This window comes from Canis lupus, chromosome 10 (assembly GCF_048164855.1).
Source record: "Canis lupus baileyi chromosome 10, mCanLup2.hap1, whole genome shotgun sequence".
Taxonomy (NCBI): domain Eukaryota; kingdom Metazoa; phylum Chordata; class Mammalia; order Carnivora; family Canidae; genus Canis; species Canis lupus.
The window spans coordinates 67,659,995-67,678,802 of NC_132847.1; the positions used below are offsets into that span (position 1 = coordinate 67,659,995).

Sequence of the window (18,808 nt, forward strand, 5' to 3'; positions counted from 1 at the left end):
AAGAACCACAGATGAAATCTTTTCTCCTCCCAGTGCCATGAAGAGCTCTTTAGTCCTTGTCCCCACAGCCATCTGGCTCATAGAGTGAATTGTGTCCCCTCTTGGTGTCAATTACTGGGAAGAACAGCGGAATGTGTGGTCCTTTCCATAATACACGCACGGGATCCTCAGGTGGATGTCCTGTCTTGGTCTTTGGTTAAATTCACACTCTCTTTTTCTCTCCACATTTCCTTCTTGTGCTTATTACATTTCTTTTTCTTCAGGAGGAAAATGCACAAGTAACCAATGCACTATTTTCAGTGAGTCCCCACCTCTACAGTTTGTCAGTTTCTTAAAGACAAGACCTCCCTCTTAGACTCATTTTGTATCTCCAGAGTCAAATAAGCAATCATTTATTGTCAAATGTAGTTACATCATATGTGATTACTTCTAATTATGGATGAAATGGTAAACCACTCTCTTCTTAAGGAAGGTCATTTCTTTTACCCAGAAGAATAAAGGTGACACCTCCCACCCCCCATCCTTAATACCAATAGCATCTAGAAGGCATTATGGAGACCAGTTTCGGGAAATCACAGTTAGTATGTATGGTTATAAATATTACAGAATTTTTCATTATTTGCTATCCATTTTTAGAATATTTGTTCCATCTGCTAGTAGTTAACCAATTCTTTTGTAGAAGCCTACTAACCAGGAATATTCCACAATCAGTTTATAGAATGAATGGAGTTAAAACCAAAATATTTTATGGCATACTAAAATCTGTGCGTTCAAAGAGTCCAGGACAAAGGAAAACCTCAGGAAGATGTTCTCTGTTAGAATACAAAACTGTGAGGCAGTGAAAAAATACTACCACAAAGGAGAGAAACATATCCACTAGTGAGGTCAGATCAGTTCCACTCAGCATCATCCAGGACCGATTAGTAAAGCTCATTGCTCTAATTATTTTCCAAGTTCTAGAAATGCACATCTATACAAAGTTCAATCTTCCAAATTTTTTTGAAATTCAGCTGGTTAGTAGTGTGAGGTGTTATCATTGTTTTGGAAATCGATTTAATAATTTCTCATCACTAGTCATAAAAATCATCCCTACTTTTTGAGGCAGCAAATTCTGTAAGTAGGAACCTAAAGAAATCATCTGAGGGGTGGGATCCCTGGGTGGCGCAGCGGTTTAGCGCCTGCCTTTGGCCCAGGGCGCGATCCTGGAGACCCGGGATCGAGTCCCACGTCGGGCTCCCGGTGCATGGAGCCTGCTTCTCCCTCTGCCTATGTCTCTGCCTCTCTCTCTCTCTCTGTGACTATCATAAATAAATAAAAATTTTAAAAAGTTAAAAAAAAAAAAAAGAAAGAAATCATCTGAGGGGTGGCCGGGTGTCACAGTCAGTCAAGCCTCCGACTCTTGGTTTATGCTCAGGTCTGATCTCAAGGTCTTAAGATCAACCCCCCTGTGGGGCTCTGCACTCAGCAAGGAGCCTACTTCTTTCCCTCTTCCTGTGCCCCTCTCCCCTGTGCATGCGCTTGATCTCTCTCTGAAAATAGAAATAAATCTCCAAAAAAAATCTGAAATGCAGAAAGAGCCGTGCACAAAGGTGTTCACTGAAGTGAGAGGTAGAGCTACTGCTGGAATTAAGGTCACTTCTAATTATGATATACTATTATGACAAAGGACAGGATATTCATTATACCCAATAAGATTTTGACCCTATAAAATATGTGAAGACATTAGAAGGTAATATCTCATAAAAAGTTGACAATTGGATCTCCAGGTGGTAACTGTAGCTAGTTTTTTCCTGTATACTTTTGATTTCTACAATAAACACATATTACTTGTGTAATTTTAAAAGTTTTTTTTTTAGAAAACCATTTTTAATATACTTGGAAGTCATATAATATTACTCTCTGATCCTGCTCTTTATTAGTCTCAGAAAATTAAGAAGCTATTGGGAGCAGTGTTCTTTTAAAATAGCAAAGAAATGAGAAAACTAAATGTCCAAAAATAGGACAATGGTCAAATGAACAGCAGCTTAACAACTTAATCCAAATGGACTACTATGGCTATTAAAAATATAATGACGCAGACTATATTGCCACATCTAACAGTAAATAGAAAACCATCAGTAGAGGCACACTAGTAGACACATAGATCAAAATAACAAAACAGAGAGCCCAGAAATCAACCTATGCTCAAATGTCAATGAATTTATGACAAAGGAGACAAGAATGTACATTGGGGAAAAGATGGTCTCATCGACAAATGGTATTGGGAAAACTGGACAGCTACATGCAAAAGAAGGCAATTGGATCACTTTTTTTTTTTTTACAGCATATATAAAATAAACTCAAAATAAAGACCTAAATTGAAACCTGAAACCATGAAATTCCTAGAAGGAAACATGGGCAGTAAGCTCTTCAACATCAGTCATAGAAACATTTTTCTAGAGAGGTCTCTTGAGGCAAGGGAAACAAAAGCAAAGTTAAACTATTGGGACTTCATCAAAATACAAAAGCTTCTGCACAGCAAAGCAAATAATCAACAAAACAAAAACAGTCTATTGAATGAGGAAGATATTCACAAATGACATATCTGATAAAGGGTTAGTTTCCAAACTATATAAAGAACTTATACAACTCAACACCAAAAAAAAAACAAGTAATTCAACTTAAAAATAGGCAGAAGATATGATTAGATATTTTCCCAAAGAATAAAGATGGCCAACAGACACATGAAAGATGCGTAATGTCACTCTTCATCCAGGGAAATGCAAATCAAAAGTATAATGAAATAATCACCTCACATCTGTCTAAATAGCTAAAATTAAGAACACAAGAAATAACTGTTGGAAGACTCTGGAGAAAAAGGAACCCCCCATGCACTGTTGCTGGGGATGCAAATTTGTACAGCCACTGTGGAAAACAATTTGACGTTCCTCAAAAAATTAAAAATAGAACTACCATATGATCTAGCAATTATACTGGATATTTACCCAAAGGAAACAAAAATACAAATTCAAAAAGATATATGCATCCCTATGTTTATTGCATTTTTTTTACAACAGTCACAATATGGAAGCAACCCATGTGTCCATACATAGATGAATAAAGATGTGGTGTATATATACACACCTACACACACATAGAATATCACTCAGTTACAAAAAAATTTTTAAAAAGAATGAAATCTTGGTGTTTTCAACATGCATCGATCTAGAGGGTATAATGCTAAGTGAAATAAGTCAGTTAGAGACAAATACCACATGATTCCACTCATATATGGAATTTTAAATACAAAAAGAAAAAGACAAAACCAGACTCTTAAATATAGAGAACTGGTGGTTGCCTGAGTTGGGGGGCTGGGGGGGGGGGGTTGCAATGGGTGAAACAGGTGAGGGGGATTAAGAGTCCACTTATTGTGATAAGCACTGAGTCATGCAGAAAAAGGTTGAATCATTATATCGTACACCTGAAACTAATATAACACTGTATGTTTACTTGAATTTTAAAAATTAATTTTTTTAAAAAAGAAAATGGTCAGTAGAAACAAAAACACGTTTGTTAACTCTAGGTAGAAGTAGACCATAAAATAGACCACAGTGGAAATAGGCCATAAAATTAACATGATTAAATGAAAAATATACTACATTAGGGAACTGCAAACATGAGTGGGTTTGTTTATTTAAATATTGCCATAATGCAATGGTTTCATAATGTCTGGTTTCAGAAAATTTTTAAGCATTTTAAAGAATATTCAAATCAGTGTTTTTACATTAAAAACATTTTTTAAAGGAGTTGAAAAGTTGTAAATACTTTAAGATATGTTCATTGAAAGATTTTTATTAGCTGAGTTATTCCACCATTAAAATGGGACGGTTGAGCGTCGCCTTCGGCTCAGGTCGTGATCCTGGGGATCTGGGATCGAGTCCCACATCAGGCTCCAAACAGGGAGCCTGCTTCTTGCTCTGCCTGTGTCTCTGCCTCTCTCTCTGGGTCTCTCAGAATAAATAAATAAAATCTTAAAAGAAGAAAAAACATAAATACTAAAAAAAAAAAAAAAGACCATAAATCTAAAAAATAAAAAAAAAAAATTTTTAAATGGGATGAAAAAGGAAAGGACCTTGGTAAGTAAATGATTAGGTCGGTGCATTCTCCCTCAATCAGAATCAGCCCCAAATAGTCCACTAACCTCTGTCATCACAGCAATGGACACGCTTAAAACTTTTTTCCCCAAAATTAATGGAATGTTAAGTATGTCTTACAGTAACTGTTACAGGAATAATATATTTAGACACGAAACCTGAGCTAATTCTTGCTCCTAGAGAAGGTATTCAATGATGTCCCTAATCCCTGAATCAGATAAGAATTTGTGGTTTGTGGTACTCCACTTTGAGGTGGCCAAATGCTTGAAGAGTTGCCAAGACTGCATTTCCCAAGGTCATGGTGACAAAGCCCTGCTTGAGGGTTGGCATTCCCTCAAACAAGCAGAGATGTTCAAGTGATGCTCCTAACTCTGAAGATAAAATTCCTCCAGGGAGCTTTAGCTCTTTGTCTACACAACCTCTCTCCTAGAGCTATCCAGAATGCCTCTCCTTAGAACATTAGGCAGTACATGAGAACACCCTGTGCCTCTTCCTGGCTTTGTCTGCCTTGAACTTAATCTAATCCCATGACTCCCACCCTTCTGATTCACTTATGTCTAGTACTAGCCTGAAGCAATACCTGTGTCTCTGACCTGTCTGAACTTAGGCCCAACCTGGATCCCAAACACCAACTGTACGACCTGCCTCTGCCTTGTCCCAGATCAGGAGCCCTGAGGTCCTAGCCAGGTTTCCATATGGTATCGGCTTAAGGAGAAGATAATTCAACAGCAAATAAAGGAATATGAGCTGATGAGTCAGCATCAAAACACACAAAGTAAAATACCCACAGCTACCTGAATGTCCTGAATAAATATTTATTATGAGAAATCAGAGAAAGCTCCAACAGAAAAAGCATGCATCTTTTTTTCCCTTAAGTATATCTTACTCAAAAATAAGAACAAGTGAAATAAAGCACTCCTAAGTGAAATAGCGACTTAAAATTATTTTGAAATCACCAAAATAAAAAAAGTCCTTTAATCAACTGATTTAATACTCGTGTAAGAAAAATGGAGTTGTCAAGTCCTTTCCATCTGTTCCACATAAGACCCATTCTTTATCAAATATTCCTTAAACTTGGAACAGTCATTAAAACTGAATTAGTCCTCCATGTGATTCCTTAGTCCTTTAAATCTCTTTGAAATAACATCGCTCACTGTTCAATGGGTTTTTATAAAATGTGGATTATATATAACTTAGATACTGTACATTTCCCCCAAAGCAAATACTCAGAAAATACAAAGGTAATGATTTTTTCATCTTCATGGACTCTCACAGGTTAAAAAAAAAAAAAACAAATTTAATTTCAAGGCTGGGCAAACTGCAAGCCAGGATGGTAAAGCTGTAAGGATCTGCTCAGGAAAGTCCCTGTTACCAAGAGAAGCATTAGCTGTGTCAACCACAGAGCCTTACAATACACACGAGGACGTAAATACCTGGAGTCTCCTGCATTTGGCTGGAGCCTGTCAGACAAAATTGTCTCAATGGCATGGGGTCATCATTTCTTTGAACATTCAACAGCCAGAGCAAAGTTGAAAATAAAAACTGTAGAGTCAATGAATACAGTAATGATTAGTGCAAACTGATTCCAAGTCCTTGATTTTTATTTTTTTTTTTTTACTCCAGTACAGCAGACAAAGCTACATCAGTTTCAGTACAACAGAGTGATTCAATTTCTCTCTAGGTGACACTTTGCTTGCCAGGGTCACTACCACCTGGCACCATACAGTGTTATCACAGTATCATTGACTGTATTCCCTCAGCTGTGCCTTTTATTCCCGTGACATCTTCATTTCATAACTGGAAGCCTTTACTCAGTTTACCCATCCCTCCACCTCCTTCTCTCTGGCAACCATCAGATCCTTCTCTGTGTTTATAGGTCCAATTCCGCTTTTGTCTGTTCCTTTGTTATTTAGACTCTGCTTCTGAGTGAAATCAGATGGTATGTGTCTTTCTCAGTCTGACCAAGCCCTCTATTTTAAAACAAGGACCTGAAGGCCTGGAAAGTGTGGGTAGGCTGACAGGTCCCCACGGGCAGCAGTGGTAAAACTGGCACTTGACTCCTGATCTCCCATCTGTCTCATTTAGTTACAAACTTATTTTATGAATTTACAATTTAAAATATTTTTTTAAAAATTCTTCACACAGCTTTAAAAAAAAAAAAGGCGAGGGGAGAACCCTAACATCTTAGTATGGCAAAATAAGTTTTAAAAAAAAAAAAAAAAAACACTGAGAAGCTATGAAACACTCACCCACTCACCTGGTCTTCACTTACCAAGACTTAATTTCAGTTTTTCCTTTCTTCCGAATTATGCATAGTTAATAACTTAGTAAAACACTATATGAGTATTTTTTTTAATCCAACCGAAACTATATCTAGCTATCCATGCAGAATTTTGTACAGTTCCTAACACAGAGCAAGCCTTTAGTAAGTACTAGTTATTTTTAGCAATGCACAAAAATTGCTATAATGAACTGCTTCAACATATACCTACATCTATTTCCCAAAAATATCCTTTCTATTCCTACTTGAATTTCGTCAAGTGGGAGAAAAAAAAAGTCACAAATAGGAAGGCCCACTAAGTACCACAAAAAAAAATTGCCAACTCATCAGACCAAAAGGCTCACCTTCCACCCGCCATTCATTTCTAGTTCTCTATTTTGCGTGTTACTCAATTCTTCCGTGACTCTATAGTCCCATGTGTGCACAACCCACCTCAGCCCTGCAGAGTTAACCCCGTCTCATTCTGCAGATCTAGTCAAATGTCACTTTCCCAGGGAAATCCTGATTCACTCCTAAGTCAGATAAGGCTCCCCATTTAACCTCTTTTGAAACTCCCTGGGTTTTTTTTTTTTTCCCCTTCTAGTACTCATCATATTTTACAAGTATATGTTTGAGTGATCATTCGGTCAATATCCCACTTTCCACTAGATTCCATGTTTCATGCCTCCGGTGATAACAACTGCTTTATGCACTAGTCTATTCCCAGCTACCAGGATGTGGTATTGCACATAATAAAGACACGTTGAATAGTGAATGGCCCTAACTCCACACACAACAGCAAGAGACTAAATTACTGTTTTCAAAATTTCTGAGTTATGATGAGCACTTTTTAATGAAAATGAACAGATAATAGAAAATATAGGAACAATATAGGAACAAATGTATTTTCCTATAGGAAAATATAGGAATATAGGAACAAAATATAGGAACAAAATACAAAAAGTATTATAGTTTACTATTTATAATTAAGCTACATGAAACTTGTTTTCTTCACATATACAACCATTGCTAACTTTGGGGCATGGTCAAAGAAAAAAAAGGTTGAAAGTCACTAAGGCAGACGTCCGAATACACCTCCTCCCAACTTTCCATTAAAATGCTCAAGAAGGCATACAAAATGGCAAAAATCAGCAACAGTACTAGAGAGGAAAAAGCCAAAATCAAGCCGTCATTTCCACCACACTCTTTGAAAGATGGATAAGCAGTACATTCTTGGACCACATAAATCTGAAAGATGCACACTGCACCTTTTGAACCTCAACAAGACACATGCTCTGATGAATGTAGGAAAAATCCTGAGTCTAACTCAGGAATGCAGAAGATGCCATTGTCCGGATAAATATGTCCCGACTACACGGGAGACCTCTTCCAAGCCCGCTAAAGCAAGGGGCCTCTATGGCCCCCAGAGCTAATTAGGGTCAAAACAGACACATACAAAATATACTGGCAGATTTTATTGCAAATAGAAGACAAAAATCTGACGTCTATGCTTTGACAATTTAGGAGGTAAAACATATAAATCTATGTATTAAATGTATAACGGAAATTGAGGGGGGGGAAGAGGGCAAGAATAATTAAGGCATAGTAAATTCCTGGATGTGCAGAGGAGTAGGATCAAAAGTAACTTAGTTCTTTGATTCTGAGAACCAAAGAAATCCAGGATTTTGCCTCTGGAAAACAGAGGCCATCACTTGTAAAACTGAAAACTAGACTTGGTCATTTCAAAATACTAGTATACTGAAACAAATCACACACAGAAAGCAAAAAGAAAGGCAGGAAGCATAATATTAGATTGGAAGCATACAAAACCTGCCACTTTTGTAGGTCAAGAGCAGTCAACTACCAACGATTTCACACGACTGAACCTAACAATGAAAATAGTAAAAGCTAACACATTCGGAGCAACAAGCATTTTTATAGTGTGTGTGTGTGCGTGTGTGTATTGTTCTTTTACAAATAGAAATCTGTAGGCGTGGAATGCCTGGGTGGCTCAGTGGTTGAGCCTCTGCCTTAGGCTCATGGCAGTGATCCCGGGGCCCTGGGATCAAGTCCCACATCAGGCTCCCCATGGGGAGCCTGCTTCTCCCTCTGCCTATGTCTCTGCCTCTCTCTGTGTGCTTCTCATGAATAAATAAAACCTTTTAAAAAAAAAAAAAGGAAATCTGTAGGCTTAAAGACATTATGTAATTTATATAAGCCCACGTGGCTAAATATTGGCGAAAAAAGGCAAGCTAGTACGTTTTATTCAAGGCTATGGCACCTTTGATAACAAAGAGAAAACTTAAGGGTAAGAATGAAGTTCAAACGTGTTGGTTATAACAATAAATGTAAAAGCCATACGTTTCCTGTGAGAGGTATGTTAAAACAAAATCCAATTAAATGTCATTTACAGTCAAAAACATATTAAACAAAATGACACCAAAAGTTTAAAAATCAGAAGGATGAGGGCAGTCCGGGTGGCTCAGCAGTTTAGCGCCGCCTTCAGCCCAGGGTATGATCCTGGGGTCCCGGGATCGAGTCCCACGTCGGGCTCCCTGCACGGAGCCTGCTTCTCCCTCTGCCTGTGTCTCTGCCTCTCTCTCTCTCTCCTCTCTGTGTATTCTCATGAATAAATAAATAAAATCTTTTAAAAAAATAATTAAAAAAATAAAAATTGATTTTAAAAAAGTAAAAATTCAGAAGGATGAGCGAAGTCTTTTCAGACAAGACAAAAAAAGATCGGCAACACTAATCTCAGGAAAACAGTAGGATGTGGTTCCAAATGCACAGAGGATTATTTTACATTAATAAATACATAATAGAGGCCCAATAGGAATCTTTAATATTTTGCTAACACAGAGAAAGTGCTATAACCAAACTGACAAAAGCCCATTTGTAGACAGAGACTAAAAGACCATTATCAGGCTATGACAGCTCCAGTACAGAATCAGGGCACAGAAAATGTGAATCAGATTATAGTGGCTGACTTAATAAACATATCATCTGTACGTGTCACGGGGAGAAAATCCTGCCCCTCTCAAGCAGCACAACACACAACCCTCAATTGACCAGAAAGAGAAACTGTACAAATCTCACTTAGTTACCATGATAGATAAAACGAAGTTTATGCAAAAGTTTAAGTGTGTACCCACCAGTAGCATTCCCAACAAAGTCAGGTATTCACAAGAATGTTTACTTTGCCTGGATTGACATTTTCACAACCTTTTTATTAGCACAAAACAGAATTTAAGCTAGTTCCGTTTAAAACGTTGCTACTTTCAGGGCAGCCCGGGTGGCTCAGCGGTTTAGCGCCTGCCTTCGGCCCAAGGCATGATCCTGGGGACCTGGGTTCGAGTCCCACGTCGGGCTCCCCACATGGAGCCTGCTTCTCCCTCTGCCTGAGTCTCTGCCTCTCTCTGTGTGTGTCTCTCATGAATAAATAAATAAAATCTTTTAAAAAATAAAAAATAATAAAATGTTGCTACTTTCAGACTGAATATTCCTCCTCCCTTAATGACTGGCAAAATTAGCAACAAAATACTGTTTGATAATTCAGAATTATTGAAAATGAAGTACTATATATCAAAAAGGCCAAACAAAGCTGATCGATCTCCATCCTTACACAATTCCATCGTTCAAAAAAAATGACCTAATTTCAACCAAAGAAGACTCTGACTTTTGCTTATTTTCCTAATTTTTTTTTCTAATCACATCAGCCCTTCCTTTTCTTTATCAATGTTTTTTTCTCCTTCTCTCCTCACCTTTCAGTTTCACTGATTCAGCTCATCCTTCCAGCCTCAGTAAAAAAACCACTTTCTCAGAGAAACATTCCCCACCTGCCCCGCCCCAAAGCTACCCTCCCTCTTATTCTCTTCCGGGACACTCTGCTTTTCTCAATAATTCCAATCACATGTTGAGCTACCTGTTCAAGGCTCCCTCCTTCCCTCAGTTGTAAATCCCGAGCACTCAATGCTACGTACTACAACATGCTCAGTATATTAATTTTTTTTCATTCAAAAAAAAGTCTGTTCAAAGAACTTTTTTATTCAGAAAATCGGAGTTCTACTATGTGCAAGGTACTGTACTAAGCACTGGGAATGTTAACAGCAGTAACTAGAACGAAAATTTTTAGACCACTTTCCCTCATTTCAGAAGTCAAAAGAAAATACAGCATAGGAAAAAAAAAATCAGGCAAGCTGGATAAATGGGAAAAGTCATATGATTTTAAATGTCGAAGTTAGGGAAGGCTGCATGAAGGTGGTGGTGACATTTGAGTTGAGACCTGAAAATGGAAAGAGAGTCAGCATACAGGTACCAAGGGAACAGAGAACTCCAGGCAGCAGGGACAGTCCAGGCAAAGGCCTGGAAATCACAGTCCACTGTGTAGATAAGCTCATCCATGGAGACTGTTGGCAGAAGGCTGGAGCTCTGGAAACACCAGCACCTAAAGATGGCAGAGAAGCACACATCCTTTAAAAAAGAGAGAGAGAGAGAGAGAGAGAGAGAGAGAGACAGAGAGAGAGAGAAAAGCAGCAAGCAGAGACCAGAAATAATGAAACATGATCCATATGAAACATTGTGACTATCCTGTTGTCACTGGAAATTAAGAACCAAAGATTTTAAGGGCACCTGTACTTCTGAAGGACACAGAATGCTACCGAATATTCGGTGAGACCATTTAGTTTTTAAAACTGCGAGAAATTATCCCAAAATGGAATGAGGAAGTTATTCTTGAATGGCAGCACTATGGCTAAGTCTCCTGTACTTTCCAACTTCTAAAATGAGCGTGTACTGTTTTTACCACCAGATGGGAAAGAGTGTAATTTTAAAGAATCACAATGGCCTTGAGAGAAAATGACTAGGGATAGGTTTATCTTTGTTCTAGCTCATATGCAAGAAGCCATGCCAACATAATTATACAAAATGGAAATACACTGTTAATCAGAAAAGGGGTTTTGTTTTGTTTTAACCAAGTAAACAGCAAAGTGACACCGTATCCTACTTTTACCTTAATCAGGCAGTGGCAACTTCCATGTCCTGGACCAGATTTTATAAATCCCCATGACAAACCTGTTGGAGTTTCTGCATCTGGTCTTTAGGCAAGTGGGCCTTCCAGAGTTTTGCTGAGTGTCTCAGCTTGTCTTTTACTGTAGCAACAATAGCAATGGGACTTTCACTGCCGTGGGCCCTGCAGTGAATTAAAACTGTATTTTGCAATTCTTCTCAGCCCCCAAACCACCACCAGTCTTCTAATTAGTTTCAGAACTGTCTTTTCCTTCGCCGGGATGGACGGTTTCAGGAGCTTTTATGCACCCCAAGGAACACTGACCTGGAACTCCATCCTCTTTGTGGCATCCCAGGGCCAGCTCATCAAGAGAAGCCATCATGGGTGCTCAGTGAATGTCTGACAGCCTCGAAGACTATTTCAATCATCTGCCAGGAAGAGAAGTAGCCCACAGAATCAAAATACGCTTTGTCCCTGTTAAAACACCAAGTATGCTGGAGGTGGGGGGTCCCTTTTACAATATATATGTACATCAAATCATCATATTATACATTTCAAATATCTTACCATTTTATATGTCAAGTATACCTCAATGAGGCTTGGGGGGGTATATTTTTTTAAAAAGCACCAAGTATATGCCATGCCATGAACTCTGAAAGTTCTCTTCAGCCAATCCCATAAATTTCACTAGTATTTACTCTGACATACAGCACTTACTCCCCAATACTGCCAAGCTCTGACCTCTCGGCTAAGCTTCAAACTCAAATTCCAGCTACTAGCTGAAAACCTCTGCCTAAAGCCAACATGCCTCATTGGAAGAATTCTTATACTGTCATGTCCCATCTGTTAATGGCATCAACGTGCCCTTTTCTTTTCTCCTTTTGGTCCTCAGTGGCTTTGCACCCTTCTGTTGGCCCTGCAAGGTTGACCCAAAGCCTACCACCACTCTGCCACAAACCCTAACCTGTCGCTCACACGCAGCACCTGGGCCTTCTAGTCTTCCGTGTAGAATTAGCTTCTCAGCCAACTCATGCGCTGAGGCCAGAATCCAGCTGCAAATCCTTCCTCTACTCCGAGGCAGAGTGACTCTCTCCAGCCTCAGATGTTGAGTTGGGCACCTTGTCTAAACCTCCATTCAAAACATCTATCACTATCGGCCTGACCTTAGGCATTTGTTTCCACGGCTCTCTGTGTTTATGAGCTACTGAGAGCAGGGCCCATACTTTCCTGGTGGGTTGCTGTTGTTGTTGTTATTAATATTATTATTTATTGTAGTGTCCTGAGCCAAGCATAAGGACTTATCGCAGAAGTGCTCCAAGATTTCAGCCGTGTGAAACCAAACCGACTGGGTCTCAGGGAAAGCGAGGAGGGAACAGATTCTACTGAACTTGGAAGGCAGTTACCCTTGCCCTAGCCTTTGAACCGTTGGGTCTCTATGTCTACTCCAAGGACAGCAAGCAGTTCTGTATGGAGCTACAATAAATACTGAATACAGAATGAATGCCTCCTTTTCTTGACAGGACAATAACCCCTCTTCCAACACACCATGGCCCAAGATGGCAAAGCAGCCCCTTCACAAAAGGCAATTCTGTTTCAGCTGCGAGGCTCCCTTAGCAAGGGCCCTCCACCCTCGCCATCTGATTACCAGCTTCGAAGGGGGTCCTCGCTCCATACTCACCCCCATGACACCTGCCTAAGTCACCCCACCTGGCTCCTCTGTTCCAGTGCTCCCTGGGCCTACCACAGACGCCTGGTTTCCCACCTAACAAAAGGTTTGCAGATGCCAAATGCCTGCCCTGCAAGGCCTCTCCTCCCCTCACCCGAGGCCCAGATGAAGCAGAGTCATTGTGAGGATCGCATTCTCTGCCATGAGATTTGTTGTCTTGGTTGGTGACGCAGTTTGTTCCCTGCTCCTAAAGCCAGACGGTCATCTCTCTCTGATAGAAACTTCCTGAAGTCACACACTAGTGCACGGATTCAAGAGCCACAAGGGCTGCTGGGGCTTCAAAGTACTGAGCCACGGTGGCAGCCTTAGTTACAGACTCTCCAGGACAAGCAGGGGCAGGGGCGAGCATGTGCACACACAGACACACACACAAACAGGTATCTGGGTGTGTACATATAAACATATCTGCACACACATATAAATATATACACACGTTTGTAGGTCTGTACAAGCAAAAGCACAAGTATGGAAGGCTACGTAAGTGCTGACGAGGTTGCTGAGGGAGGTCACTACGTTTACTTTAGACACATCTATATTGTTTGAGTCATTACAAAATCCACGTCTTTTTGAGAAATGAATGCAGCTCCCTTGTTCTGGTTAGAACACTTTCTACCGTGTTCATTCCCTCAGTGATTGAAATAAGTAGAATGCGTTAACAGCAAAGTACTGTCATAGCGTGACCTCAAAAATAACTCTGACTCCCCCAGAAACACTAGATTTGGCTCATTCTAGGGAGTCAAACTGAACATAGAAACTCAAACACAGGCTGGGTCAAAATGAAGAGTATCCAAATGAGGGTCCCTGGGTGGCTCACTCAGTGAAGCTTCTGCCTTCGGCTCCGGTTGGGGCCTCAGGGTCCTGGGCTCAAGCCCCCTGCCCGGCTCCCTGCTCCGTGGGGAGTCTGCTCCTCCCTCGGCCCCCCCCCCTACTCATGTGCACACTCTTTCTCTCACTCTAATAAAATCTTGAAACAATAATAAAAAGGATATCCAAGATGAGATGGAAGCAAGCCAAGATTCCAGATAAGACACAGCTGCATCTGTCTCTAGACTTGACACAAACAGGTAAATCTTGGCTAAACATTTCCAAGTTTATAAAATGACAATGAGAATACCAGGCTCTGTCTCCTTCTTCTCCTGTTTATGAGGGAAAAGCTAACTTACCTGAAGCCACTGGGACTCAAGAGGAAGAAGAATTCAACATACTCCATATTTGAAGCATTTCAAAAGAACTCCCATTAAAAATGATAGAATGAGAGCTCCCCGAAAAGGAACCTTACACATCTTGTTTCCTACCGTTTCCCAGTATACAGTAGGTGGGCAACAAATATCTACTGACAATGGAACAGATCAATGAACAAATGAGAGATGAAATTAAGGGACAACTAAATGAAAACTAGCATTAGCAGGCAGACAATGTCAGTTCTTCATCCCATTTTACAGATGCAAAAAGAGAGAAACTTTGATTCACCCAATAATAGCAAACCTGGAAATACAAAGCCTTTTGATGCCCTCTATCCTGATCCCCTTTTTTTTTCTATTTTAGGTTCCTAGCATCCTTCCAAATCCCAACCCTTTGGCAGTCTTCCCTGACCGCCACCACCATGCCCCTCAGGGTCAGGTGAGCCGGTCCTCCCACACCTTATCTTGCTCATCACACTTCCTACACTGAAGCACTTGTTACACTGAGTCTGTTAACATGTCTGTACCTCCTGGAGGGTAGGAGGCCCACCCAGACTCCCAGCCCCGAGCACCTAGCACAATGCTTATTAAATGGCAGGCAGTCAATCAAGGGCTGCTAGAGTCCAGAGAACTTGCCTCCTCTGCCCTGAATCATTTCTCCTTCCAAAGAGCCAGACACATCCTTCTGTTGGGGCAGAATTTTAGAGTGAAAGCAGCTCTGAGATTGGTCAAGGAGAACCAAAAGCATAGAGTAAGAAAACTGAGGATGGCAGATGTACATGAACCCATACCTAGCCTATTGTTTTCATATTTAAGAAAACAGATAAAGGGAAACTTGCTACAAAGAAAGGGTTCACAGTAGGTAGCACTCTCTGCAAAGTGAGTCCTGAAGCCTTCAGAAGCATAGGCAGCCGTGATGACCATAAGGAACAAAATTCCCTTTAACAAAAGTTTCAACCCGGGAAATCCCACCCCAAAGAGACCTAGGACCAGGTGCTATGGGTCAAACTTTCTTTTTCTCTTTCAGATAAAGAGGCTGGTTTCAAAATTCTTTTCCCTTATCTCCATATTAAATACAACAAACACAGCCTGGTCCACCTCCTTCAGGCTTGTACATGTTTCTTGTAGCGCTGGGCTAAAGTTAAGAGCTGCCCTGTCACTCTAGCGCTTTCTAAAAGCAGTACTACAGACATTTTTTAAAAGACTTATAACCTAAATCCATGCACACAGTACAACAATCCTCTTTCATCTCTGAAAGAAATTTGAATTTTACATGAACTTCGAGGTTAAAGTTTCTATGGCACTGATGAGGGGACGGGAGCTAAGGTCAAAGCATTAGAACAATCTTCTTTGCCTCATCCCCATAAGTCAGCATGAACCATGCTACTTTGAAATCATACTAAACTGCAGGGGAAAAAAATGTCAGGGCACTTAAATAAAATCACCATCACCACCACCCTCTCTTACATCCCTCCCTAAAAACCAAAGAAACAAACAAACAAAAAGTATCCTTCTAAGAAACAGAGTATACTAACCCTGGACTCTTTCAAATTAACTAATTAAACGTGCCAAACCCAAGTTCCCTTGCAAAAAAAAAAAAAAAAAAAAAGATTAAACAAAGTGGTGGGAGGATCCTTCATTCAAATTGTATCCAGAAGATAGTAAAAAGCAGCTGACCTAACTAATCTCCTTTTATTAAGGCTCCCGAGTAGCCCAGCATCTCCAGGGTGAAGGTAATTAGAAGACTTGGCCAGACCAGCTCCACCTTTGACACACAGCTTAAAAGCCACCTATTCCCACCTGTGACATGGAGCTATTGTGGTACGAGAAGAAATTCAGGGGGCTGAATGCCTCTCTCTCAGATGGACCCCATAGGGATCCTTCCTATCTGAGAGGTTACGAACTAGACACCTTAGCTCTCGAGATTTAGGGAGGAAAAAAAAGCAGATGATCAGAAAGGAGGTTCTCGAAGGATTTGTCTACACCATTAAGCTACTTCTATTAGAATTACATTTAAAGGCTTTTCAGGATTGGGTCAGCCCTCCCTGCAGTACCCCACCCAACGTACTGCCCTCTCCCCACCTCCTCCCTGTTTCATTTCCGCCTACCCTTTACAAGGACATTAGCCCCATTTCAAAACTAATAATAATTCTTCCTCTTCTGTACTACAAATATTCAACCACTGTGGTTAAATACTCTGTATAAGATAAACAGGGTCAAGAATGTTGGTTGCTATTAGAGTCATGTTTAAATTAGCATTAACTAGCAGGCCCTTCCCTAAACAAAACAAAATGCTTTCTTGGTCAGCTCCGTGCCTGGAGTGACTTTAACTCACATGCTCAGAAGGCCTCCCAAGCATCATTAATTTTTGCTAAAAGACCACTATCCGCTCGGGGGGATTATGCAGGAAGAAATGACATATCGTTTATGCTATAATTTTTATATAATCTGGATAAGCTGGAGGCAGTGCCCTAAAATTCACTAGCCATGAGTTAGAACGAAATGTAAAGGAATCAAAGCTCAGGCTTTACAAACATTTCACCCCTCCCGATGCCCCAGTAGACGTCACCATTGTCTTCCAGCATTTTGGAGGCTAATAGCCCTTCCCAACCCCACAGTAGCACAGCTTCTTAAAATAACACCCAAGCCCCCCTCCTAATTTACCACCTGGTACCTTTCCAGCCTTCATTACCCCAGACTCCAACTACATCATTCTCCACCATTCATCTTTTAAGAGATGCATCATTTTCACCCTTTAAGACCCTCCTGTGAAGCCTTCCCCAGAACGAGAAGTTCATTTTCCATTCCCTAGCATGCCAAGGGTTCTTAGATTCTACAGCTGCCACCTAGTTATGCAATCCAGCTACTATGCATTGACGCTAGCTGCATGTTTTCCCTCCGCACTGCAGCTCTTTCTAGAGCCTCATTTTTATCATCTTTGTGTCTGCCTCTCTAGGAGAAATTCAGTAATTGCTTATTCAATTAAAATTTTCTTTTCTCTCAACTTTGTAAGACATCCATAATAGTTCTCCATGAGATTTTTTAAGTAATAACACAATAGGGATTTGGGGAAGGGGTAACATGATACGTAAAAACCAGAAACCAAATAGTATGATGCTGAGTTAACAAGGCCAGAGCAAACTTTGAGACTTTAAACCAAGAGCTTATGTCTCACTTTTATTATATCACACTTCATTTTTTAAAATAAATCACATTCCTCAAGTATGTATGCCTACAGGCAACAAAAAACACTAAAGGAAGACATGCCACACATTAAGCACGAGCATTAAAATCTTGACCTCGGGATGACTGAGTGGCTCAGTGGTTAAGCATATGCCTTTGGCTCAGGGCATGATCCCGGAGTTCTGGGATCGAGTCCCACATCGGGCTCCCTGCATGGAGCCTGCTTCTCCCTCTGCCTGTGTCTCTGCCTGTGTGTGTGTGTGTGTGTGTCTCATGATAAATAAAATCTTAAAAAAATACTTTATAAAATCTTGACCTCAAACTACATTTTAAGTCTTGTTATTTGCTGAACACTTGGAGCTTCCCAGTGAAAATGATACAGTGTACTCTGCCCAGATTGCAACTTTCCTTACTAAGCATTTGAAATAAGATTCTTGGCCCTAAAAAATCACTAACTTCAGACTGAATGTCATTATGCATCAAAAAGACCGAGCGAGTGAGAGATCCAGCGAGTGAGATTTTTACTTTGAATCTTCCAGTCCGTCAAACAGGACAGATTCAGTATAGCCTTGACAGATCTATGGTATAATTAAAAAGAAAAAGAAATTTCTGTTTGGTAAATATTAGCTTCAAACAAAAATAGACGTTTCCAAACATCAGTTGTTGAAAGGGCTGCCCTTCCCACCTCGGTATTTTTCCTCCTCATTCACAGGGATACTGAGCTCCTCTGAGCGCCCACAGCACTGGGCAGCTGGGGAGCCCAAGAGACACCCATGCATCAGGTCCCACCACAGGGATCCCCCTCACTCCACATGGATTTTAAGGCTCAGCAGGCTCACTCACTGTGATGGAATAGTGGAAGATGAAAGGGTGGGGGTTGTATTGATGCCCCTGTGGAGGAGGAAAGAAAAAAGAGGAAAATCAACCCCCAGATGGAGGCCTTCCCCCCTCCAAGCGTCTCCCGCTGCAAGTTCTCTTCTACCTCTGACCCTCTTGCCCTCTCACCTCCCTTCTGGGATAACCCGCTCACAGGTGACTCTCCCTACTGCTCCAGCACGGGACAACCCCACGCCAGGTTCTAACGACTCGGGGGAGCTGGGAAGAACAGAACAGCCAAGATCATCAAATCCGTCCATTTTCCAGATGAGTGCCCCGAGACGAAGGACAAGCTGCTGAGCTGATGGGCTAAGGTGGCACCGCTAGGGGACGCGGCGCGCGTGGGCTGGGATGATGCCAACCCCTCTTCCCGCCTGCGCCTCCCCCCTTCTCTTGTTTCTTTGCTTCTTTAGCCTCAAAGTAAACGGCGGGTAAAATCCAGCC

At 40.8% G+C, this 18,808-nt stretch overlaps 1 protein-coding gene across 3 annotated transcripts in view; it reads right to left on the reverse strand.

The window, feature by feature from the left end:
* Positions 1 to 18,808, reverse strand: part of LPAR1 (lysophosphatidic acid receptor 1) — a 132,649-nt gene that overhangs the window by 111,610 nt on the left and 2,231 nt on the right. The gene's annotated exons all lie outside the window — the stretch shown is intronic.